At 43.8% G+C, this 26,885-nt stretch overlaps 1 protein-coding gene and 1 long non-coding RNA gene across 3 annotated transcripts in view; one reads left to right on the forward strand and one right to left on the reverse strand.

Annotated features, from left to right (window-relative positions):
- Positions 1 to 6,478, reverse strand: part of PROSER2 (proline and serine rich 2) — a 40,861-nt gene extending 34,383 nt beyond the window's left edge. Inside the window, exon 1 of the mRNA XM_006077738.4 lies at positions 6,343 to 6,478. The gene's annotated coding sequence lies outside the window, so the exon portion shown is untranslated. The remainder of the gene's footprint in view (positions 1 to 6,342) is intronic.
- A 167-nt stretch (positions 6,479 to 6,645) lies between these two features.
- On the forward strand, positions 6,646 to 18,643 carry LOC102410487. 2 transcript variants are annotated; one of them, XR_006544660.2, is made up of 5 exons: positions 6,646 to 6,836; positions 6,970 to 7,074; positions 10,864 to 10,917; positions 17,626 to 17,737; positions 18,318 to 18,643. It is a non-coding gene; the product is annotated as an uncharacterized LOC102410487 (long non-coding RNA). The 2 variants fall into 2 exon arrangements; XR_329244.4 differs by lacking the exon at positions 6,646 to 6,836 and having other exon boundaries at positions 6,892 to 7,074.
- Positions 18,644 to 26,885: the final 8,242 nt, after the last annotated feature.

A 26,885-nucleotide genomic window follows, 5' to 3' on the forward strand; every position in this document is an offset into this window, starting at 1 on the left:
TCAGACAATACCTCTGAAATCACAACATTCATTCACAGTAAGAATGAACAGGGAGGGAAAAAAATACACAACAGATTCACATTGCACACTTTATAACCTGATTGATGAAGTGAAGCTCAGCAGGAGCTCAGTCAACAAATTCACTGGTTCTCGATGCGTGTGGGGGAAAAATCACATGAGGAAACCGAGGTCAGAGAGAGCTGGATTTAGGCTTTAGCTTTCCACTCTAGAGGAATGCCTTTTCAGACTTTTTCTGCACCAGAACTTCTGCTCAACATCAGACGTTTCCAGCACATCCCCTTCTCTGTACCATCTTATCTCCTTCATCTTTCTAGCCTCCCTTCCTCAACCCTTGGCACCCCGCTCAACTTCAGATTACTGCCTCAGTGTACATACAAACCTCTCCTCCACTGCAGAACCTGGCCACTCATGACCTGTCCATGGTTCGTGCCCCCAAACTCAAGGCTAAACTCTTCGGCACGATGAGTAAAGCCATGGCTCACCATTCGGACAACCCACTGTCCTGCCCTTGTTGGCCTGGCACCAACACTACCTCCTGAAAGGTCGGTACCTCTGACCTCTGCTTCCAAAAGACGCATGGGCCTCTGAGATGGACTCCCACTTGACACCTGTATCACTCTCACTAGATCACAAGTTTCTCGAAGGCTGGGACCGTATTCACTGACATCTATCTGCATTCCCAGGTATGCCCAGCACAGAAGGAACTTGAGTGTTCATGAAAGCACTTCGAACCCTGGGGATCTTCACAGAAAATGCCAAATGTGCCATTGTGGAAAATAGCAACTGACCAAACTCACCTGTTGAGTATACAAGAACAGAGCCATCTTTTGTCTTTCCACACAAGACAATTCCTTGAAGTGAGCTATACAAAAAGAGCTATTTTACAGACACTCAGAGAATTAGGTTTGTAGGGGAGAGCTATGGTGAAGCCTGAGTGTATCATCTCCAGTTTCAAGGTCTGAGAGCACCAGAGAAGTCGCTTAGTCCTGCCCCCCAGGCTCACAGACCAGGAAACTGGGGTCCACAAAGGTAAAGTGGTGAACCCGACGGTTACACAGCTATTTGGTGCTGAAACCTTTGGTGGAGAGAATTAAGTACTGTTCTTTTTCCCGGTGCCAGGCTCTATTAATTGATTTAAAAAAAAATTACAGCAGAAACTAATGCAATGTTGTAGAGCAACTGCACTCCAATAAAAATTAATTGTAACAGTTTTTGGAACAAATGAAAAAAAGAAAGTAAAATAAAATATAATCTGCAAACATCTAAAACAGAAGCGTCTGAGGAGTGGCAGGTTTGTATCTCCAGGGACAGTTCAGTGACCAGAACGTGGCAGATGCCCCAACAGCCTACAAATATTGCTGAATGAACAGACCAGGCCTTCAGATAACTAGAATAGGTAGAATGTTAAATATTTCAAAGTACCAGCTAGACAACTAGGCTTCTGGGAGATGCAGCAGAAGCCAAAAAGAGAAAACGGAAAAAAAAAAAAAAAAAAGAAAAAGAAGCCAAACAACAGAATGAGGGTTTGAGGGTTTGAGAAGGAACATACTATACAAACCACGTCTTATAAAAGTAAGTACTCTTGGGACTTCCCTGGTGGTTCAGTGGTTAGGAATCTGCCTTCCGATTCTGGGACCTTGTGTTGGATCCCTGGTCAGGGAACTAAGATCCCATATACCGCAGGGCAACTAAGCCCACGCACCACAACTAGAGAGCCGGTATGCTTCAACTAAGACTGACACAGCCAAATAAATAAATAGATAAATATATATTAAAAAAACCCTACTCTTATTCACTCGAAAGATGCTGGTGATAGAAAAGTTAATACAAAAGAGAATCAAGTCCTTGAACAGAGTTTTCTCCAAAGAAAATCTCGAAGTGGTCACTAAGTCCATGAAAAGATGCTCATCATTATTAGTCATTAGTGAAATGCAAATCAACACTACAAAGAGACACCACTTCATGACCACTGGGGTGGCAGTAAAAACAAAAACACAGAAAACAACAAGTGTTGGTGAGCATGTGGAGAAACTGGAATCCTCAAACATTGCTAGCGGGAATGTTAAATGGTGCAGCTACCGTGGAAAACAGTTTGGAAGTTCCTTGTAACTTTACTACTCACAAAGCAAAAGGTGGAAACTACCCAAATGTCCATACGCTGATAATGAATAAGTAAACTATGATATATCCATTCAGGGGAATATTACTCAGCCACAAAAAGGAATGAAGTAATGATTCATGCTACAAATGGATGAATCCTGAGAGCACTGTAAGTAAAAGAAGCCAGATATACATTGTATAAGTCAACTGGTATGAAATATCCCAAAAGGCAAATCCACAGAGGCAGAAACAGGTTAGGGGCTTCCAGGGGCTGGAACAGGGGAGGAAGTAGAGACTGACTGCTTAACGGGTATGGATTTTCCTTCTGCGGTGATGACAAAGTTCTGGAACTGGATAGTGGTGATGGCTGCAAAACACTGTGGATGTGCTCCAGTTTATTGAATGTCAAGTATACTGCAATATAGAATCTGCCCGTCATTGCAGAAGACGCAAGAGACCCAGGTTCGATCCCTGGGTGGGGAAGATCCCCTGGAGTAGGAAATGGCAACCCACGCCAGTATTCTTGCCTGGAAAATTCCATGGACAGAGGAGCCTGGAGGGCTATAGTCCTCAGAGTCACAAAGAGTCGGACACAACTAAGCGACTTCACTTTCTTTCTTTCTATATCACATCAGACAAAATAGACTTTAGGGCAAAAATCGTCACTAGTGATAAAAGTAACTACGTGATAATAAAAATTCAATTCCTATTAGACAGTGTAAGTCTAACATATAAATGTACAGATGCCTAGTTAGAAATTAAAATAGAAAGTTGTATGTACATATAGTCTCAGAATATTTTTAGCTCAAATATAAGGAGCTATCAACAAAGACCCCATTACAGTGGGATCTTTCAATACACCTCTCTCAACGATTGACATGTTAAGCACACACAAAGTTAGAGAGAAATGATGAAATTAATAAAGTTCATTTACTGGAGTAGGAAATGGCAACCTGCTCCAGTATTCTTGTTTGGAAAATTCCATGGCCAGAGAAGCTTGGCGGGCTCCAGTTCATGGGGTCACAGAGTCAGACGTGACTGAGCACAGCACACAGCACAGCATTCCGTCATTACAACTGTAGGTATTAACTAATATGAAGAGAGACATATAACTAAGAAACAAGCAACAACAAAAAAATAGGATTTCAATAAAGTTCATTGAATGGATATCTGTAGACCTCTACAGAACAAAATGAAAGAAAACATGTTTCTCAAACACATATAGTGTGAATGTACTTAATGTCATTGATCTGTACACTCTAAAATGATAAATTCACTGTTCTATGGTTTTCACTATCAAAGAGAGAGAGAGAACCAAGTCTTGAGTGGTAGGTATTTGGAAACATCCAGTCTGAAGATACAAGTTTGTATGGAACAATCACATCTCTATTCAGTAAGGCAGCATGTTCTGCCCTACACATTTCTTTACCTTGGATCCAGACTGCATGGATTATAAACCTAGCACCTACTTCCTCAAAACACGATTCAAGATTAATGCTGCAGGTTTGAGAGGGGGACAATAGCATTGCTGAGAAGTGGAGCTTCAGGGTGGTTCTCTACAGAGGCTGCTATGGGGACTGCACGGTCCTGACGCCACTGTACTAACGTGAACAGAAGCGGAACCCACTCAGATTCAAGCGAGGAAGGCTGCAGGGCCCCAGGGGTAGAGCTGCCCAGCCCGTAGTCCTGAGAACATGCAGGAAGCGGTGAAGCCACCAACACTGCCACAGAGAGGGCAGTGGAAACTGAAAGGAAAAGCCGCCCTCTACCAGCGAAGGCGCAGGTTCTGGGATGCTCCTAGGATGTCCCGGTACCACTGGCAGCCGAGTGGGTAAGATGTACTTGAACTTTTGTTCCAGAGGATGCGCTGTTCTCAGCTCTGCTCCACCCAAGCCTTTCCCCTCTCTCCCCCAGGCTTCAAGGCTCAGCTCTATCTCTTGGAGTTATTTGAGATGATCTTGACAATCAGCAGAGGGTGCCAACCACAGGCTCCTAAGGTGTCTGAGAGCTTTGGAACCAGGGCCAGGTGTAGCTTCAGCTCCCAATGAAGGCTTTACTTGATCTGGTTTAATCAGTTCGGGTCGAGTGGCTGTTATCTAGGTGTGCTGGTGTGTCCCATGACTAGTTCAGCGCTCAGCACATTGGAAGTGGTCAGACAAGCTTGCAAATATTGCTGAATTAATTTATGATCACCCAATGTGTTATTCACTCAGTTGTGACTCTGAGACTCTATGGACTGTGGCCTGCCAGGCTCCTCTGTCCATGGGGTTTCCCAGGCAAGAATACTGGAGTGGGCAGCCATTCGCTTCTCCAGGGTATCTTCCCAACCCAGGGATCGAACCCGGGTCTCCCTCATTGCAGGCAGAGATTCTTTACCCTCTGAGCCACCAGGGAAGCCCCATGAATGCCCAGGGCCTGCACTAAAACAGGCAAATCCTGCCCACCGCCTCAAAGAGAGTCAACATGGAGCCAAATGCCCTCATATTTTCTTAAAATCATCTTTCTTCTTTCCAGACTTCTCTAAATAATCTGATTTTGGCTTTCTGATTTCTACTAAAAGAGAAAATGTGTTACTTTTTAATTATCAGCATCCAATATCTTCAGTTCAGTTCAATTCAGTCGCTCAGTCGTGTCTGACTCTTTGCGACCCCATGAATCGCAGCACGCCAGGCCTCCCTGTCCATCACCAACTCCCAAATGTAAAAAAACCTCTGTAGTGCTGTTACCAAGGCATATACCCAGTCCCTTAAAAATGGCCATTACAGGTCTGAGCAAGAAAATACACAAGATTCCATACATATACTGTCAAGTTTGGCAAGAGAGATTTTTGACAACTTCCACCCTTCCCACCCAATCCCAAATAAATAGAGCATTTGTTTGTATTTCCACATTGGTCTCATAAACCAAAATACCTCCTCCACCTAGAAAAACAATCTAACATTCAGACACTGAGCTTTGAGGGCAGACTTTTTTCAACATGCTAGAGCAGTAAGAATGTAGTGCTTAAAGAAAAGCATCTTTAATAAACTTAGGTTCTCCTGTGACCTTACATTTATATCTGATTTGGTGTTTCTATAACTTCCAGAAATACAGATTAAAAAAAAAAGTAGTTCTCAATGAAAATTAGAGCCAGAGGAACCTTCTTCCTACAGTCTGCAGCAACAGACCTGAATGTTCTACTGTATTTAGCAGGGGGAAAGGCACAAAATCATTTTCCTTTCCTGTGAGTGTTCGTTTTGCACCAAGTGGGTCCTGGCAAAGAGTTAAATGTTTTCTGAGGTTAGTTCCTGCGGTTTAAAAAAAAAAAAAAAAAAAAAAAAGCTAGAAGCTTAAATTTAGACTCCGTAAAACAATACTGGGAAACTTTCAAAGCCTTGGAGAAATACTGGAGTCTGTTTTATTGCCTTTTGTTAAATTGCACCACATCAGCCACAAAGTCTTCTCTTTTTTAATCCCTCGCGCCCCAGCTCAGGGGCAGTTCCTACACGTTTCCCGCGTGACTCAGTTACCTGTTGGGGGTCAGGGGCTGCGGAGCGGGGGTGGGGACGGAAATCCACTGGTCACTTTGCGCGGGACCCAAGTTTAACAGGTGGCTTCGGCCACCTCCTGCCAATAGGAGACTCTTGCCCTCCTGCCTGTGGCGGAAGGGACACAGTGCCCGGGAGTTGCACAGCCGCTGCGGCTCCTCCGAGGAGGGCAGTGGGGCCAGGGCAGGAGTGTTGGGACAACCCCGGACCGCTCTGCGAGCAAAGCAAGAAACGTGCCATTGACCACCGTGCGCCTCCCCCCCGCCAGGATAGCCTCGGAGTCAGAAAGCCACGCGTCCTCCCCACCGACCCCGAGCCGGGCGCACGCCTACTCCCGGGATCCCGAGGGAGGTCCCGAGTTTCCTGGGTGAGAGGCCACCGGGCCGACGACAGCCCCTCGGATGGCGCCAGAGTCTTTCCAAACTTCCAAGGGACGAGATGCGAAAGAACTGAAGAACGCGCTTTAAAAGAGATCCCTGCCAGGACCGCACCGGCAGCGACCCGCGGGAAGAGCAAGCCGCTGGCTCACTAGGAAAGGGGGTCGCCCTTCCCCTTGGGGCCCCACCCGAACCCCGACTTCCAGCGATCGGCTCCAAACGCCGCCGAGTTCACCGTCGTGCGGGGCGAAGGGATCCGCTGCCAGGGCGCCCTCCCGCTCTCCCACCCTGTCCCGGATAAAGAAGTCCGCACTCACCTGGCAGGAGCGCCCTCCCCGGAGACCGCAGGAGCCCACCCTGACGGCGGACCGGGAGCCGAGGGCCCGCGCCACCCGCTCGCCCTTCTGCTCGCGCGCACCTCGCGGACCATCCCGGGCCGTCCCGCCGCGCGCGCGCTCATGCGCGCCCTCTGCCGCGCGCTCCCGGCAGGGCGCTCGCTTCCGCGCACACCCGGCTGCGCGCTGTGCGCCGCGCCGCCACGCGTGCTCGTACGCGCTCCCACCCGGGTCTTGGCTGTCCCGCTCTCCAAACTCACAGGGCGCGTGCCCGGGACATTTAAAGGGACCAGTCCCCGCGCCGGTGCTGCCAGGCAGCTGAGGTCGTTGGTGTCGGTGCCAGGTTTGAATTGGTCCGATCTGAGTGAATCCCCAGCCCCATCTCTGAATTACACAGAGGGATCATAGGGATTTGCATTTGAAAGTCTGAATGAAACGGAACATTTTTTTCCTCCTCCTATAGTCAGCTTTAAGAGGTTATTTTATATTTAGCGATAATAAATATCACGAATCAAATTCTTATTAGCCTCCGACAAGGCTTTTAATAGACACACATAATTTCATTAAATCCTTAGAACAGCTGCCTGATTTCTCATCCCCATTTTACAGAGGAGGAAAACGGAGGTTCAGAGGGGCGAAGAAACGCGTCCAAGAGGTTTTGACCCTATTGCTCGGTGCCGTTTCTCCTTTATCACCGTGGAAGTGTCCACTGAGGTAATTAGCTGGTGTGGAAAGCTTTTGTAAGTTGGTGGAAGTGAAATTAATGTTGGTGGAAGTTAATGGGGTGGGACAACTCTGTTAGAAGGGAGAAAGCAAGAGTTGTGGGGTTTTATTAATTGCAGGGTTTGATATATACTCAAATGGCAGATATGATAAAAACTCATATTGCAGAGTGCTTTGTGCTTATCCCCATTTTACAGAAAGCTAAGGAAGGAAGTGGTTGATGGCAAAGGATGACTGAGTCGCTGGCGACACTTAGGGCTGAGCCTTAATTCCTGATATCATTTCTTTGCCCTTCCCAGGAGGAGGCATCTGATTAAAGGGAAGAAAACTTTTTCACTAATAACACATTGGCCTCATCTAACTCCCTGCATCTTTAATTAATGTTTACAAACACTTTAATCTACCCCACTCACTACTTAATTAGGCAAGTATTATTACCCCCCCTCTTTCTGAACCAAATCCAGAAGAGACTTAAGTCCTTAATCCTCCTTAAATAATGCACCTAAGCTTTCTGTCCATGTTCTTTTTATGTCCTCTTTTGTACCATATTGTTAAACATTAGTGTATTTATCATGAATTGGCTTAGTAAAAAAAAAAAAAATTAAATAGCCACGGGTGGGAGGTAATATAGGCAACCTCTATCTTTCATAAATTCAGATTTTAAAAAGACATTATCATTAGTGCTTCCCAGAATTTTTGTTTTCCTCTTTACTGGTTGTTGTTTTTCTTGGCTTGGTTAAACTTTTATGATGCATATGCATATGCTTAACTTAGTTATTATAAAGTACACATTATGTTGTGCGTACAAATTAAATTTTACATGGTATCTTCTTCCAGGTGAAGAGGAAATAGAAGGAGGAAGAAATTGAAGGATGATGGGATTAGGAAGGAAGAAAGGGAAAAGAAAAAGGCAAACAAATAAAGGTGGGAAGGGAACAAGAAATGAAAATGGGAGAAATGGAAAGGGAGAAATGAGACTGAGGTTTCAACCAAGGCAGTAGGGGATGAAGCCAGCCCTGCTAACTGGAACTGGAGCCTTGTGGGAATTTCAAGCAGGCTGCCCTTCTTTGGGGCTGGTGCAGAACTGGCCAGGGCCCAGTGTGAGTACCTGGGTCTTCTGCACCCCTGTCCACATACCTCTGGGCCAACTGAACATACCCAAAGGCGTTAAATGGTGAGAAAGGATACAAAGTGAAGTAAGAAAGCAAAAAATAGGTTAGAGGGGGAATTTAAAGATTGCTCTTCTTAAAAGTACTTTTTTTTTTTATTTAAAAGTACTTAGGTAACATCAATGGAGAAAAGAGCAAAGAAACATCTGGAGGGTTGTGGACCTGCAATTTTTACTACTTTAAAGTCCATGATACTGACAAAACTTTGCTTTCTGTTCACTTGACTTTTTACTGAATTCTTTTGAGGCTGGTCTTTGCCAAGAAAATACCAGTGATACACAGCCCCAAATATTAGACAATTATTCTTATTACCTTTGTGTAAGTTAAAAACTTTTAAGTAAACTTTTAAAATGTAAGCTAATGATTTTTCTTGTATTAAAATAAGTACTGTGTGAATTGGCTTGAGAAACTGCAATATCTGTAATGACCACTAGAGGGAGGTAGACAGGAAATGGGAAAGAACAGAAAATAAATTTCAAGAGTTTTCTTTACTAAAAAATTATAGTATTTTAGAGCTAAAAGGGGAAATATCAAAAGACATGATTCTCCCTCTCTCTCCCTCTCCTTTTTTTTCTTTTTTTGGCCGCACTGTGCAGCTTGCAAGGATCATATTTCTCCTACCAGGATTGAACTCGGGCCTGGCAGTGGGAACACCAAATCCTAACAACTGGACCTCCAGGGAATTCTTCAAAAGACATATTTTTGATTTATGCCTCTTCCATTTAGAATATGTGTAAACTTGAACTATATATTCCTTTTGAGACTCAGTTTCTTACTTGTATGATGAAGCTATTAAACCTACTTTAGGAGGCTAAAACAAAATTAAAGTTTACTTTAACAAGTAGCAGATGAAAAATGTTAAGAAAATAATGAAAGTGAAGAAAAATACAGGAAATTTCCCCACTTGTTAGTTAAACATAGTATAAATAATAAAGTGAATGTTAGCATATAGAAATAGAATGTTAATATATATTGAACGATATAGATAATAAAATGGAGTAGATAACCCAGAAAAAGACACTGGGTCAAGATAGTAAAAAAGTCAATATACTGTAGATTTTAATATGTGATGGAGTCATCTAAAATACATAAAAAAGGGACAGATTCTCAATAAATGGACTTAAGAAAACTAGTAATTTGAAAAAAAATCAAGTTGAGCTCATACCTTTCATTATGTGTTAAAAGAAATTTCAGCTACAGTAAAGAACTTTAAAACTAGGAAATTTAGGAAAATATTTACATAACCTCAAGATGAGGGAATAAAAGAAATAAAAAAATCATAAAGGAAATGATCAGTAGACTACATTACATGAGAGTTTTAAAATTCTGATAACTAACTAAAAATATTGTAAGCAAAATTTGAAAAGAAAAAAACTTACAAAACTATAGAAAACAAATCTGGCAATTCATTTCATCCTCAATACAAGAGCACACACACATTGATAAGAAAACTCTAATAACTAAATGGAAAAATTTTCTTAAAGAGGAAATAAAAATGATTAGTGTGTATGTCATTATATATTTTTAATTTTCAAATTTATTTATTTATCTTGGCCACACCATGAGGCTTGTGGGATCTTAGTAAACCAAACAGGGATCACAGTTGTGCCCTCAGCAATAAGGGCATGGAGTCTTAGACACTAGACCACCAGGGAATTCCCATGTAATTATATTTTAAAGTGCTTGGATTATCCAGTAATTTAAAATTAAAATAGTAAGCAATATTCACATCTATTATATTAGAAAAAAATTTAAGTCTAATATTTGGTACTGGCAGGAGTGCAATGAAATGGAAAGTTTTATATACTATTGGTTGGACATAAGTTGATATAACTTTACTGGAAAAATATTTGTATACTCCGGCCTTGTAATTCCATATCTAGGAATTCTATAGAAATAATCAGAGATGAGTGCAAAAATTTGTGCACTGTCTCCTTTTTCATAATGTCAAAAAATTATAAATAACCATAAAAGTCGAAAATTAGGGGAAAGTCTCAGTCGTGTCTGACTCTTTGCGAGTATGCACACATGCTCCTTAAGTAAACTATTAAACTATACAGCTCTTAAAAATGAAGTATTTTTCATGAACACAAGAAAATACCTAAAGGGGAAAAAAGAACTTTACAAAATTGTGTGTAAATTACTGTTTCAGCTATGGAAAGTGCATGTATATATTAAAAAACTGAGTGAATATATCAAAAGGATGACATTCTTTCTGGTGGTGATCATGTCATTCTTATTTTTAGTATCGTATATGTCCCAAATTTCCTGTTCTGGTTCTACATGACTTTTATAAATCAATATAGGCATACACATCTTTTTGAGACAATAAATGCCAATGTGCATAGCACAGAGCCTGGCTTATATCAGTCAGTCAGTAAATATTTGGTAGATGATAGAAGGAAGGAATAGAAGGAGATTGATGTACTTCAAGGATGACTTGCTAGTGAAATTTCTTGATTTATAAAAAGAAACTATTCTACCAATGAGGAAATTACAACCTGGAGGGCTTTTGGTGATGATTTCAAGAAAAACTTTAAAAGATGATAATAAAGTGGTCCCATACTTCCTGAAAGCAAATAGATCATGTGCTACCTTGTTCGTTTTCCAGGTCGATATTCTGAAGGAGAAATGCATGTGGAAGAAACAAATATGGAAGAAAATGGTAAATAAATCACATCTAAATTCAAAAAGAGTCTGAAAGAGAAGCAAGGTTCTAAAAAGATTCATGGTGAAGAAGTACCATTCATTCGAGCTTCAGGACCCGCCAAGTGACCGAGGTCCAAACAGGAAGAGAGGATGTATGGAGCCCATTCATTCTTCATCCAAAAATAATTTGTGGTTTCGTATGTGCCAAGTGTTATGAAGGAGGTGCAACAGTGAGCAGTATGGATGAGTTCCCTGTCCAAGGAAAATTTATGATCCAGGAGGGTTTGGGGGATACAGACGAGATTCCAATGATAAACTAGTTGGTCACCATCTGTCTATTAATCCCCAAATAGAGTAGGAGTGATTCTGTAAATAAAACAACGGTAAGGTGAATGGCATCCCCCCCCCCCCCCCCACAGATAAGCCTGAGGACTCATGGTTGGTCTAAATTTGGCCAAACAACTTTGTTTGCTTCTCCTGTTATCTAGCTACCTTTCGGTTTGCAGATGGAGTATGCAAAACCAACAGGATTTTGGAAATGACTCCAGGAACCCGTGGGTGGCTGGGGAGCTGGGGGATAGAGAGCCTTATAGAAGTCTCCTGTGCAGTGTCTTTTAATCCTCTCCATCTTCCCTAACGCCTCCACTCCTCAGGAATGCTTTTGGAGTGAGCCTTATTCTCAGGAGATTTGAATGTGGCTGAAACTGGCCTCGGGTGGGTCTCTGAGCCAGGACCCAGTGAGACCCAGTCCTGTCTGTGTCAGGGACATTTGGAAGGAGATATGAGTGCAGTGCATGGAATACTTAACATTTGTAGCTTGTGTTACCTTCTGCTAAGTTGAATTCTCCTAAAACAATTTCAGTGAAAGGATTTCGTTGCACCCAGTTTCTAAGTTTGAGGGCTGACATGTTTTTATACAATTCCACTGTGACCAAGCCATAACTTCTTCTTTGAAGTGACCCTTAAGGATGTTGATTCTCTGATTTCAAGGGAGCAAGATGCGCCTAGTGTTACAGTCAGAGAATGAGAGGAATCACCAAGGAGGGTCATTGACCTCTTAGTCGCACAGTGGAGTCCAGGTCTGTCTCCAGCTTTACAGACTCAATAACTCAATTCCTTCAGGATCATCTGGATGTGACCAGGCGCTCAGACACTGGGTCTCAATTGTATTCCCAAGTGGCAATATTGGTGGAGGAAAGGATGGGGAAAATCAAACTGGCAATTCTTTGATAAGCTTAAAAATACTTTACTTCAATTTCTAGATTGTTAAATAGGATTTAAAGTATTCTCTCTACAGAGAGTCACAATAGGAAAAGATGTGCCCATTCACTGTATGATAAAATGTGAGATTTTCCCCCCTGTTGTCCTAAAATTGCCCCGAGAGCCAAAATACTTATTATCTCTTACACTCCCAGTTGAAGAAGTCACTAGGAACTAAGCCCCGCCTCAGGACTTACCGACAGTTGACGCTTCTGAACTGGCCCTTCTGACATCCACACCCTCAACCCCATTTCCAATCCAAGAGGCGTGCGGGTCCTAAGCTTTGTGGAGATGCAGTTAGTATTCACAGTGGGAAGCTGGTCCCTGTCCCCCGTAGGGGACTGGAGGCGGGGGTGGAATATATTCCCTTTCTGTCCTTCCCAGATCATCTCCTTTCTAATCCTCTCCAAGTCAACTGATGAGGGAATTTACATCCACAGAATCCCTTTTGCCATAAAATGTGGCATAATCACAGAGGTGACACCCCAGCATATCTACAGACTCTACTCATGCTTCAAGAGGCTGGAATCTTGGGGGCCAGTTTAGAATTCTGCCTGCACAGAAAGGATGCGGGATGAGGTAACTTTGATCCCCAAAGCCAAGTCTGGGGAGAGTCTTAAGACAATCACTTGTAAAGACTGGCGTACAGCAAAACAGGGAAACTGGACTCTTGCTAGGGTGACCCTGTAGCTGTCGCAGGTCACAAGACGCTTAGCAGGGTAAGAAGGTCTCAGCAAACATCTTAGGAGCCCAGGATCAAGGCACAGTGCGTCCTCTCCTCTGAAGTATGGGAGCAGCCTTGAGAGGCTTGTTACCTGCCCGGGTGGGGATTTCAGGGTGGTCCCTTCCATCGGGGTTGAAGGGCTGCAAGAACAGTAGGCCGGAGGGAAGATGGGGAGCTCTAACCACCTCACTCTTCAAATCCGTCCAGGTGTATGAAGGGAACCCCTCAGTTCCTGGGGCTCCATAAGAGAGAATGCATGTTACCCAAGAGGCAGAACCAGCAAGCTGCTGGTGGGGGAAGGGGGCAATGGGCCAGCAATTGAATTTCAGATGGAATGCCTAGGACTGAATCTTTTAAAAAATTTTTTTAAACATTGTGGTAAAACATACATAAAATTTACCGTTTTGACCATTTTAAGTGTACAGTTCAGTGCCATTAAGTACACGCACAATGCTGTGCAACCATCACCTTTATCCGTCCGCAGGACTTTTCCATCATCCCAGATGGAACCTCTGTCCCCATTAATCTTTCACTCTCATTCCCCAGCCCGCACCCCAGGCACCCGACACTCTGCTTGCTGCCTCTATGATTTTGATGACTCTAGGGACCTCACATAAATGAAATCACACAGTACCTGTCTTTTCGTGTCTGGCTTCTTTCACTTAGCACATTTTCAAGTTCATCCATGTCATAGCATGAATTAGAATTTCCTTCCTTTTTAGTTCAGTAATAATCCATTGTATGTATGTGTCTGACTCTTTTCGACGCTATGGGCTGAAGCTCGCCAGGCTCCTCTGTCCGTGGAATTTCCCAGGCAAGATTGCTTGAGTGCCATTTCCTTCTCCAGGGCATCTTCCTGACTCAGGGATCAAACCTGAGTCTCCAGCATTGGCAGGAGAATACTTTACCACTGTTGACACCTGAGAAGCCCCACTTTATGTATAGACTACACTTTTTTTAAATCCATCCTTCTGTGGGACATTCTTCTAGGGACTTCCCTAGTGACTCAGATGGTAAAGAATCCATCTGCAATGCGGGAGACCTGGGTTTGATCCCTGGGTCGGGAAGATCCCCTGGAGAAGGGAATGGCAACCCACTCTAGTATTCTTGCCTGGAAAATCCCATGCATAGAGGAGCCTGGCAGGCCACAGTCCCTGGGGTCGCAAAGAGTCGGACACGACTGAAAGCTTTCACTTCACTTCCGTGGATGGACGCTTAGATTGTTTTCACATTTTGGCTATTGTGAATAATGCTGCCGTGAACTTGGGTGCACAAAACTCTCCTGCTTTCAATGGTTCGGGGTGTACACCCAGGAGTGGAATTTCTGAGTGGCGTGGTGTGTGCATGTTTACTTTTTCCAGGAGCCACTACGCTGTCTTGCACAGTGTCTGCACCACTGTAGATTCTGACCAGCGATGCCTGTCTGAGGTTCCAGTTTCTCCACATCTTCATCAACACCTGCTATTTTCTTTGTTGTCCCCATTGTTTAATAATTAGAATTGAATCTTAAATACAAAAATGAGACTGGTCTAATAATCAAAAACATTAGGAAACTTTTAAAATCTGGCCAGTCTGATCACTGGTGTCCTGCTACTCTGGGAAACGGGAACTCAGCGGAGAGCAGCCGGGGGCGGGGGCTGACAGCAATGGAACCATTCCATGCTCACACCCTCACGAGGTGAGACTCTTCTGTAAACCTGTTACAGGCATACAGTTCTTTTTCTTAAAATGCTTACTAGCTTTGACAATGATTCATGTAAGAATGCAGCAGCCCACACATATTTACTGCCTTTTCCATTTCACCTCCATTGGCTTCCTAAACCCTGGCTGTCCAGATTCTGTTGCCATGACTGTTTGGAAGCTGTCTTTTCAGAGCTTTTATCCCAGCTTACAGGCATCTAGCAGCTTGGACCATCCATTAAATAGAAGTATTTTTTCCCAGAGTTGAGTCTGTAGCAGAGTTCACTCTGTTCTCCTTGGGCAAAGACATTCATCACCCTGGCCTTAAAAACATGACTTCTGAGACCATGACCTGAACAGTCTCTACCTCTGGGCATTATCCACTTTGTTGAACAAGCTGGTATCTTCTCTGTGTAGTCAGGAGTCATGTTTTGAGTTGTCTGTCGGGCATCTCATTAAACTTAAATTCATTCACTAGGTTGTGAAAGGTGAGGCTCTCTCCTTAGGATGCTTGAGTTGGGAGAAGTATAGACCAAAAAAAAAAGTTAAATCATTCTGCATGATACAGAAACAGGAGTAATTCACTGGTATCTCATGAAGGGAGTAGAGGTCCTGAAGAAAGAAATGGAAGAGTCTAGAGGAATGGGATTGGGGAGGGCTAGCTAGAAACATGGGAGAAAACCAGGGAGATGTGGAGAGACGTGTATGTAGACATTCTCTATGTGGGAGGTGATGGAACTCAGGGCAGCGACACCCAACATTGAATTTGAAGTGTTTGCACATTGTGTGGTAATTCTCTCTGCTGCTCCCAAGCTGTGGAACATCGGCAGTGCTTTAGGGGAACAGAAGGGGTCACAGTCCATGATTTCAGGACAGCAAGGGTGGCTAAAGCGGGGCTGGGAGTAGTGGTGTCAGAGGACAGCAGGAAAGTCGGTGACGGTGTGCAGAAGGAAAACCCCTGTGCTCTCAGATATTTTAGAGAAAAAGACAAGAATGTTCTAGATTCAGCTGTTGTGACTGCATTTCATTTTGATATTGAGTGAAACAGTGACCTCAGGAAGTTGGAGGCCAGGGAGATGCTTAGATTATAGAATCTTCATGAACAAGAATTGACCTGGGGCATGAAGTGTCTGTTCTTCATACAAGCTAGCATCCTCATAGGACCAGCAACGTGTGTTTATCATGCCAAATGTTTGGCCCTTGTCTTTTGGGCTCATCATCTCTCAGATCCTGACCTTCTTTCTTAAGCACTTTAAAAGACCTGGAGGGAATTCCTTGGTGGTTCAGTGGTTAGAACTCTGAGTTTCCACTACCAGGGGACCCAGGGAACTAAGATCCTGCAAGCCGTGTGGCATGACCCCCCCCCAAAAAAAACCAAACTGGTCTGGAGCCTCTCTTGTTCACATTTCAGGAGTGTAAATAATAATAACCCTTACATCCTTATACCATTTCATGGTTAACAAAACTCATTCGCTCACATTTAATCTCTTTTAGAAAGTGTGGTTATTCCCATTCTGAGGAAACTGAGGCTCAGATGTGTTTGCTGACTTTGTTCGATCTCATTCGAGTAGTAAGTGCCTAAGTGGCCATTCTAACCCACTGCTCTCTGCTTTTCACCAGAGCTGCTGTTCCTGAGTCTGTGTTGACTGGGTACAGCAGTACTTTTTCCATGTATTTTCTCTCTATAATGCCAATTAAGGGATTTGTGCTCATACTGTTGACTATTTTCAAGGTTATTAAATTACTGTTGGGGGAAAATATAAACTTTTTAAATAAGAGTTTCAGGAATAGTCATAGACATTAGAAATGTGGAAATCTCATCAGAAATATAGAAATCTCATCTTTTTAAATATTCATCTGAGTGGAATCAGCTGAGGAAATACTACGGGAAGGCTATGGGGATAGCAAAAAATAGAAATTGTGTTTCAGCTAAAGGTTGAGAACTACATAAAAATACATTATTTCGATGGAATGCAGCAAAACATTTTCCCAAAGCATTCCACAATTACTGAATGCTAAGTACAAAGTACTACTATAGACCTGTGAAAAGATTCTGTGCTTTCATAAATCAAAGAAATCAAAGAAATTCCACGAGTAAGGATAATGCACTTAAAGCAGCATCTCCTCCAACACAGACCAAAGTCTTCATTCAGGCAAAAACACAGAAGCTACAAGGAGGTAAGGCTACAGGCTCATGTGCCCAGACTTTATTGTTTTGGCCATCATCACATCTTCCCTTGGTTTTATTTGGAATCCCTTAGCCAGGCTGACAGGGTCACAGAGATAGACTCAAGACCCTGTAGGTGAGGGGCAGAGCTGGTCAGAGAGGAGATGCAGTCTACTTCCTACTGACCACCCCACCCCAACCTGGGCAGGACAGATGGTCCACCCTGCAAGACCTGTATTACAGTAGGAGAATAATTACTCCCAACAGGGAATCTAGACATCCCCATTTTCTAACAGCTGTTTGAGAGTAGCAGGGGTAATTGATAACACAAACATCTCTGTGATAGATTTTGAGTTTTGTCTTCCATCAGCTCATTTCCCACATTTACTAAAATACAGAAAAATTAACTTATTTAATTTTCATTGGCTTTCCCTTCCCTTCATCTTCTGGGATGATATGCTTATGAACTCTGAAGAGGAACAGGCCTGCCTAGATTCATAAATTGAATTGTTGAAGCAATTGAGGTCTGACTCTAGAGCCAAACGCAATATACTGGTAAGGTTGTCTGATTTTATCAGCAGAGAGCATGACAGATAACAAGCCACTTTGACTCATATTGTATTAAAGTGTCCTGTTAAGAAATTCCAAATGTCTGAGACATTTCTAAGAGGGCCACATAATTTTTCCTTTCATAAATGCATTTTATTAAAAGATGTACTTAAATTGTAAGTTCCTCTGGTGCATTAAGAATATTCAAGTTACATATAAGACTACTTCTGCAGCTTAAGCTACATCTACAGCTCTGGTCCTATAGCAGTTTTTATACCTCAATCTCGAAATATTTTTCAGATACCAATTCATTAACTAGATGACATTTTATATTCCATTTTCAGAAGAAGAAACTGAGGCTTCCAGAAAATCTGCAGAAGGATATGGTTCCTGCTCCCCCATCTGTAGCTTTCTTCAGTAAAAGACCTTTGCAAATTCAAGGACACTGCCCAACAGGTAGAGTGATTATAAAAGCAGGGTGTTTTTACAATAGGGGTAGCTCAGTGGTAAAGAATCTGCCTACAGTGCAGGAGACACAGGTTCCATCCCTGAGTTGGGAAGATCCCCTGGAGGAGGAAATTGCAACCCACTCCAGTATTTTTGCCTGGAAAATCCCCATGGACAGAGGAGCCTGGTGGGCTACAGTTCATGGGGTCACAAAGAGTCAGACATGACTAAGCGACTATAAAACAAATTATTACAATAAGACAGTAGTAGAAAAACACACTATGATTTTTGGCAAAATAGCTTTCAGACAGTTGAAGGAAGCCATAAGCATTGGAATAGAGGAATAAAAGGCTATTTAAATGTATTTTAAAAAATAAAGCATTTGTTCTCTGGCCCAGTGAAGGGTGGGCATGGCATTGCCTGGACATCTTTAAATAAGTAAAAAAGTATCTAGTAACTAGAGCTGCAGGATCCATGCATGCCAAGACTGTGTGCCATTTCAGTGCCAGCCTGTGGGCCGACCACCCCCTGGGGTCTGATCACTATCTCCTGGGCACGGTTTGCTATCTGAAGGCCTCTATTTCACCAGGGCTTGCCTCCAGGAGCAGCGTACACTGTCCTGTGGGGACAGAGCCTTCTTGGCAGCCATTTCAAGATTGTGAAGTGATGACCCAGTTCCCTTAAGAAACAAACTGCGAGGAGACCATGGATGAGGGATGGAAGCGGAAGGCCTGGGGCTCATCAAATCCCCCCAGACATCTGAGACCCACCCCTCCGCTGGCTTGGCTCATGAGATATGGCTCACTCGTCCACACATTTTTTCACGGGCGATCAGAATGGAACCTGCTGCTCATATCAAGATGCTGAAGTCAGGGGCTTCCTTGATGGCTCAGTAGTAAAGAATCCACCTGCCAATGCAGGAGACACAGGTTCGATCCCTGGTCCAGGAAGATCCCACATGCCGTGGTACAGCTAAACCTATGTGCTACAACTACTGAGCCTGTGCGCTAGAGCCCAGGAGCCATAACTACTGAGCCCATGTGCCACAGCCACTGAAGCCCGAACACTCTAGAGACTGTGCTCCACAACAAGAGAAGCTGCTGCAACGAGAAGCTCATGCACTGAAACTAGAGAGTAGCCCCTGCTCTCTGCAACTAGAGAAAAGCCCTCGCAGCAACAAAGACCTAGCGCAGTCAAATAAATAAATATAATTGTATTTTTTAAAAAAGATGAAGTCACTTACTCATTAAGAAGCCATTGAATTGTCTCCTTTCTTTGTTTTCACAAGTGGGACTGAACCACCAAGCTTAGAGCAACAGAACTTGGGGATCTGCTGTAATAATGACTCAGTTCTTTTGTGGCTAATAAGCAGACAAGTTGGAGTGAAGCCCCAGTTTGTGAGGTGTGACTGCTGCCGATAAAGGTTCCTGCTCACACATGCCAAGCTTAGGCCTGTCTTCTCAGCTGCATTCCTCCTTCCTGTCCCCAAATTCCCTCTTCACTGGATCCTTGCTGCTTCTGTGGCCTGAATTCTTCCTGACCTGCGCCCCCATCTGCCGGTTTGCTCTCATCCTGGCTCCTTAAAGATGTTGCTGGCCCTTGAAATTCACAGCTTGCATGCTGCTGCTTCATGGAGATTTCCTGTCTGTCCCCCCAAATCCCTACCTCTTCCTCTCTCTCTTTTTGTTTTGCCTTAAATATATATTTCTTTCTTTAAATTGAAGTATAGTTGATATACAATATTTTGTTAGTTTCTGGTGTACAGCAAACTGATTTGGAGATATATACGTATAAAACTAGAGAGTAGGACTGCTATATATACATATATTGGATTGATGTATATACCAATCCTAAGCGAAATCATCCACAACTTGGTATTGTTTTTGCTTTGGCTCCATCCCTTCATTCTTTCTGGAGTTATTTCTCCACTGATCTCCAGTAGCATATTGGGCACCTACTGACCTGGGGAGTTCCTCTTTCAGTATCCTATCATTTTGCCTTTTCATACTGTTCATGGGGTTCTCAAGGCAAGAATACTGAAGTGGTTTGCCATTCCCTTCTCTAGTGGACCACATTCTGTCAGACCTCTCCACCATGACCCACCCATCTTGGGTGGCCCCACAGGCATGGCTTAGTTTCATCGAGTTAGACAAGGCTGTGGTCCTAGTGTGATTAGATTGACTGGTTTTCTGTGATTATGGTTTCAGTGTGTCTGCCCTCTGATGCCCTTTTGCAACACCTACCGTGTTACTTGGGTTTCTCTTACCTTGGACGTGGGGTGTCTCTTCACAGCTGCTCCAGCAAAGCACAGCCGCTGCTCCTTACCTTGGACGAGGGGTATCTCCTCACCACCGCCCCTCCTGACCTTGAACGTGGAATAGCTCCTCTAGGCCCTCCTGCGCCCGCGCAGCCACCGCTATTGGACATGGAACAACAGACTGGTTCCAAATAGGAAAAGGAGTACATCAAGGCTGTATATTGTCACCCTGTTTATTTAACTTATATGCAGAGTACATCATGAGAAACACTGGACTGGAAGAAACACAAGCTGGAATCAAGATTGCCGGGAGAAATATCAATGACCTCAGATGTGCAGATGACACCACCCTTATGGCAGAAAGTGAAGAGGAACTAAAAAGCCTCTTGATGAAAGTGAAAGTGGAGAGTGAAAAAGTTGGCTTAAAGCTCAACATTCAGAAAACGAAGATCATGGCATCTGGCCCCATCACTTCATGGGAAATAGATGGGAAACCATGGAAACAGTGTCAGACTTTATTTTTTTGGGCTCCAAAATCACTGCAGATGGTGATTGCAGCCATGAAATTAAAAGACGCTTACTCCTTGGAAGAAAAGTTATGAGCAACCTAGATACCATATTCAAAAGCAGAGACATTACTTTGCCAACTAAGGTCCATCTAGTCAAGGCTATGGTTTTTCCTATGGTCATGTATGGATGTGAGAGTTGGACTGTGAAGAAGGCTGAGCACTGAAGAATTGATGCTTTTGAACTGTGGTGTTGGAGAAGACTCTTGAGAGTCCCTTGGACTGCAAGGAGATCCAACCAGTCCATTCTGAAGGAGATCAGCCCTGGGATTTCTTTGGAAGGAATGATGCTGAAGCTGAAACTCCAGTACTTTGGCCACCTCATGCGAAGAGTTGACTCATTGGAAAAGACTCTGATGCTGGGAGGGATTGGGGGCAAGAGGAGAAGGGGACGACAGAGGATGAGATGGCTGGATGGCATCACTGACTCGATGGACGTGAGTCTGAGTGAACTCCAGGAGTTGGTGAGGGACAGGGAGGCCTGGCGTGCTGCGATTCATGGGGTCGCAAAGATTTGGACACAACTGAGCGACTGAACTGAACTGAACTGAAGCAAAATCAACCCTGAATATTCATTGGAAGGACTGATGCTGAAGCTGAAGCTCCAATACTTTGGCCACCTGGTTCAAAGAGCCAACTCATTGGAAAAGACCTTGATGCTGGGAAATTTGAGGGCAGGAAGAGAAGGGGACAAAAGAGGATGAGATGGTTGGATGGCATCACCGATTCAATGGACATGAATTTGAGCAAACTCTAGAGACAGTGAAGGACAGGGAAGCCTGGTGTGCTACAGTCCATGAGGTCACCAAGAGTCAGACATGACTGAGTGACTGAACAGCAACAATAATATTCTTTTCCAGATTCTTCCCCAGTGTAGTTTATTATAAGATATTGAATATAATTCCCTGTGCTATATAGTAGGCCCTTGTTTGTTTATCTGTTTTATGTATAGTAGTATGTATCTATTAATCCCATACTCCTAATTAATCATCCCCCCAAACTTTTGTAACTGTAAGTTTGTTTTCTGTGTCTGTGAGTCTGTTTCTGTTCTGTAAATTAGTTCATTTGCATCACAGTTTAGACTCCACATATAAGTGCTACCATATGATATTTGTTTTTCTCTGAGTTACTTCATTTAGTATGATGATCTCTAGATCCAAATGGAAAATGGCATTATTTCATTCTTTTTTTATGGCTGAATAATAATCTATGGATACATATACATCACATTTTCTTTATCCATTCATCTCTGGGTGGACATTTAGGTTTGTTTCCATGTCTTGGCTATTGTAAATAGTGCTACTGTGATCACTGGGATGCATGTATCTTTTCAAGTTATAGTTTTTCTCTTTTTTGGCTATATGCCTAGGAGTGGGATTGTTGGATCATATGGTAATTCTATTTATTTTTTTTTTAAGAACTGCCATCTCTCTTTCTCTTTTTATAGTGCTTGAAACATTTTGTTTGGCAGCGTAGTTGTCTCTATATCAGTCTAACTGAGCAGGCACAAGTCCCAGGAGAGGGAGGCCCAGCCTGAAGCCTGAAGGACTGCTCTGAAATGACAGAGCTAAAGTGCACTGTCCTAGATTATGGAGGAAGGCTCTGGGGCTCAGGGGGTGGAGGTGGAGAAGTATAGACAATTGTAGGTCAGGCTGGATTAAGACAGTAGTAAACAGCCCATCCAACCTCTGCTCCCAACTTCGGCTCACTCGCTCACCCATCCCTTGCACAACTGCCTAACTTGTTTCTTATGACTCAGGCCTTGACCGCCCAGGGTCTTAGCATGTCTCCCAGGAATATATGCAATGTAGTGGGGGACCCCTGAAGATGGCACAATATCTGTTCCTCCCCCAGTGATCTCCAGTGATAGAATTTCATGACAGTGGTGGAGAAAGCATTTGGAGTAAAGGTCTTTCCTAGGTGGCCCACGGAGAAGGCAATGGCACCCCACTCCAGTACTCTTGCCTGGAAAATCCCATGGATGGAGGAGCCTGGTGGGCTGCAGTCCATGGGGTCGCTAGGAGCCGGACACGACTGAGCGACTTCACTTTCACTTTTCACTTTCATGCACTGGAGAAGGAAATGGCAACCCACTCCAGTGTTCTTGCCTGGAGAATCCCAGGGACGGGGGAGCCTGGTGGGCTGCCGTCTATGGGGTCGCACAGAGTAGGACACGACTGAAGTGACTTAGCATAGCATTAGCATAGGTGGCCCTCAGATTATATCACTTCAAGGACAGCCAGCTATTTCTACTCTTTATGCTTCCCTGGATAAAGAAGGAAAAAATTGAAAAGAAAAAAAGATATGGACTGTGGGATACAAAACCGAGTTTAAAAATTGAACAAAATCTTCAATGTGGCATTCCCAGGTGGAGTCCTATGTCTTACTCATTCTCAGATATTGATTCCTCTCTTTTTCTACTTTAGTCCCTTAAAACAATCAGCAGAGACTTCCTTGTGGTCCAGTGGCTAAGACTTCACACTCCCAGTGCAGGCCGCCCAGGTTCAACCCCTGGTCAGGGAACTAGCTCCCTCATGCCACCACTACCACAACTAAAGACTTCCCATGCCACAACTAAGACCTGGAACAGCCAAATTAACTAATTAATTGAAAAAAATCAAAACATAACTGAACATGGGCCAGTATTGGAGGTTTTCCTGTTGAGTGGGCTCAATTCTTTCCCCAAAAGTGAGTTATTTCACTACTTAGTGTCTTGATTTTCCATGTGCAGAACTGTTGGTCATGCTAGCCGTTGTCTCCTTGCTTAAAACACCATCAGGGACATTCAAGCTGAAAAAAAGATTTAGGTTCTCAGTAAATATTTGTTAAATCTCTTGCTCCAACATACTTACTAGAAGTGAGAAATACAGTGACCTGAGACTTAAGTTCCCCTTTTTAATTGTTCAACTTGGAGGAAACTACTTATTGTTTTTGGAAAAAAATTTCATTTGGCTCATTAAATTGTTATAATTTTCTTTTTAATAATAGGTCTGTAATAGATAAAAATTTCCCCAAAATTGTGGAAAGTATGGCTTCTCATCGCACTATAATTTTGATGATTATAGCTAACAGCTGCTCATTTAGTTGGCATCATTTGGGAGAACTGAGACTTACCTCTTTATTGTCCTCACTATAATAGTTCATGTTTTGATAGAATCTCTTCAAAATCCATTAAATATCCTTTTATCTTCCTAAACATTGTCCACTGGATATGTAATTCAGTGCCACCGAATCATCCAGGTCACTCTGCACTGTCTCCCCCAACCCGTTACCAGGCAACAGTGGGGCAGTTGGGTGGGGGGCAGGGGGCGGGGGACCCTTAGTAGTCCTGTTCAGCTATTGGTCTGGCACCAGAGTGGGCCCCTCCCCCAAGCAACCAACTGTCCATGAGCGACCGTTAGTGGTCTCGCTCAGCCATTGGTCAGCATCGTAATGGCCCCTCCCCCAAGCAAGCAACTGTCAATGAGCGACCGTTAGCGGTCCAGCTCAGCAAAGGGTCATTGGAGAGTTGGTCGGGGAGTGGTGGTCGTCAGGCGGGAGAGTGAGGTAAGAGGCGGATCCTGGTCCTCTCCCAGGGGCCCTCCAGCTCATCTGGCCTCCGGCTGGCAGATGAACTGAGGGGCCCAGAAACAGGTTGGGGGCCGTGTCCTGCAGGCTCCAGAGCCCTCACCAGGTGCCACCCACTGGCCAGGCCCAGGCCTTGAGGTGACCCTCTCCCCTACATCTGCAACCTCATGGCAGCGGCCGTCTGCCTGGGTCAGCGTCTGCGGGACCTGCCCTTCCTTCACCTGCCATCCAGGCAGCCTGAGGAGCCTGAGCACTGGTTGCATCCTGCGCGCCTAGTTTTCTCAGTGATGGCGGCTGGACGGGGTCTGGAGACCTGGCCCTGAGGGAGCCGCCAGCTGAGATCTGCCCTATCCCAGCCAGGGCTGGACCTCAGAGGGTGACGGTTGTCCCTGGGGACCGTGTCCTTTCGTGTCAGAACAGAGAATAATAGTCACTCGGTGGAGGTTTACAGGAGCATCGTTCCCTGACTGTGACCTGACCTCAGGAACACAGGCTCTGCCACCAAAATGTTGGCAACAACGCACTGGCCCCTCCCTCCTCTTCCCTAGAAAAGGGCTTTGCTGAGAGTTCCCAGGGAGTTTGGGGGGCTTGAGCCATCCATCTCCTCGCGTGGCCCTGCAGTAAACCTTTCTCTGCTCCAAACGCTTTGGTGTTGTTTGGCCTCACCGTGCATTGGGTACACAGACTGGTGTTTCGGTAACAGATACAGTTTAGAAGTGTCATTCCTTCAGGTTGTCATACCATTCCTGTCACACTGAGGAATAATTGGAGTGTCACTGGTGAGCCCCTGTGTTGGTCATTTCACCCTTGTGGGTGAATGGTCATGTTTTTAGGACTCTTGGGTCAACTTGGTGCCATTGCCTATTTTTGTCATTCTATCTGCTTTGAGTGCTCTGGGCTGGGAGCAGACATGAATTTTGCTAGAATATGTCTACAGTTGGATAAACTTACTCTGACCTACATGGGTTGGGAGCACTTTGGTGAAAGGGTACAGTGGACAGTTGTGAACACCATCCCAGCTTGCCTCACTGCCTTTTCAGTCCCTGAGTTCTTTTTTAAAAACTTTTATTTTATTGACATATAGTTGATTTACAATGTTGTGTCAACTGCTGCTGTACAGCACAGTGATTCAGCTGTGCAAACACACACACACACGCACGCATATACATTCTTTTTCATATTCTTTTCTGTTATGGTTTATCATAGGATACTGACTATAGTTCCCTGTGCTATACAAGTAGAACCTTGTTGTTTAGTCATTCTACATACAATAGGTTGCTTCTACCAACCCCCCAAACCTCCCCTTCCTTGCCAACCACGAGTTTGTTCTCTATGTCTGTGAGTTCGTTTCTGCTTCATAGATGGGTTCATTTGTGTTATATTTTAGATCCCACATATAAGTGATATATCATATGGTATTTGTCTTTCTCTTTCTGACTTACTTCACTTTGCATGATAATCTCTAGATCCAGCCATATGGCTGCAAAAGGTGGTATTATTTCATTCTTTTTATGGCTGAGTAATATTCCATTGTATACATGTACCACATTTTCTTCATCCATTTCTCTGTGGATGGACATTTAGGTTGCATTTATGTCTTGTCTATTGTGAATAGTGCTGCTATGAACATCGGGGTACATGTATCTGCTTATGAATTTTTAAAATTGGATTTAAAATTTTTTTTTAATTTATATGATAAATTTCCTTATTGTTTAAGCCACTCTGAGTCAGCCTTTCTGCTATTTACGTCAAAGAGAGTTCTAACTGATAATAGAAAAGAATTTAGTACTTAAACTTGACAGAAAATCTATGTTGTTACTTTAGAAGATATCACAGGTACACTTTGTGGAGGTACACGAATGTGCACTTATTCTTTAAATTGTACATATGCATTATGTGCATTTTTGTATATATGACCTTTCACTATCAGAAAGAAAATAGTTAATATCATTATCCACCTAAGCAGGCAGAATAACCAATAGCATTCATTCAAAAAATATTTATTGAATGTCTACTATTTGTCAGATACATTCTAAGTCTTAGGGATATGGTTGGGGAACAAGAGAGAAATCCCCATTCAAACCCAGAGGATCTATAGGAATGACAGGGAATGATATGTGTTATGAAGGAAAGTAAAGACGGTTAAGGGAGGCACAAAGAAGTGCTGTTATTTTAGGCAGTGTGGCTGGGAAGTCCTCTCTGATGAGGTAACATATGAACAGAGACCTGAAGAAGTGAGGGTGAGCCTTGCAGATACTGGGGGATTCAGAAAGAGCTGTCCATGCATGGGAGCAGTGTGTGCAAAGGTCCTGAGGTAGGAGTGAGCTCAGAGCACTCTGGACACAGCATGGAGGCAGGTGGGCTGGGGTGCAGGGAATAGAGAAGTGGGCATCAGAAAGGAATCCAGGGACTTCCCTGGTGGTCTAGTGGTTAGGACTCTGCAATTCCACTGCAGGGGAAAGGGGTTCTATCCCTGGTCAGAGAAATAAGATCTCGCATGCCACGGGGTATGCCTCCGCCTCCACAAAAACAAAAGGCAGCCAGGAAACCCAGCAATGACAAGGACTTTGATTACCTCAGAGAGAGATGGGGTCTGTTGGGAGGATTATGAAGGAATATTACTACCCGAATCAGTATTCAAAAAAAAATCACTGTTGGGATTTGAGGCAAACAGTCTGTAGAGACTAAGGACATGGGGCCTCTGACACTGCTTGCTTCAGCAGACTTCTAAACAGCAAAAAGCACGACAAAAAGAAGAACACACAGG

The sequence above is a fragment of the Bubalus bubalis genome, chromosome 14, assembly GCF_019923935.1.
Source record: "Bubalus bubalis isolate 160015118507 breed Murrah chromosome 14, NDDB_SH_1, whole genome shotgun sequence".
In the NCBI taxonomy this organism is placed as follows: domain Eukaryota; kingdom Metazoa; phylum Chordata; class Mammalia; order Artiodactyla; family Bovidae; genus Bubalus; species Bubalus bubalis.